The sequence below is a fragment of the Bombus impatiens genome, unplaced genomic scaffold, assembly GCF_000188095.3.
Source record: "Bombus impatiens unplaced genomic scaffold, BIMP_2.2 scf_0867, whole genome shotgun sequence".
Lineage (NCBI taxonomy): Eukaryota > Metazoa > Arthropoda > Insecta > Hymenoptera > Apidae > Bombus > Bombus impatiens.
In genome coordinates this window covers 5,381-5,612 of record NT_177286.1, presented here as the reverse complement: position 1 = coordinate 5,612, position 232 = coordinate 5,381, and positions in this window count along the sequence as shown.

Genomic DNA, 232 nt, shown 5'->3' with positions numbered 1-232 from the left:
AACTGTGTTAAATACTGTCGCTGAGAATTTTCCTAATTCCATAAAATATGTTACGCCATGCGGCTTACCATAGGTCATATGTCGCAGACGGATCGTCGCGTCTGTCCGACAAACAAACATTGTAGTGGCAAACGCATGGTTCATTGAGCAGGGCGACTTCCAGAAACGTCGACTCGTGGCCCGTATTTTACCTCGCAGTAAAAGAATGTGGCGTGATCCGAACGTAGTGGGT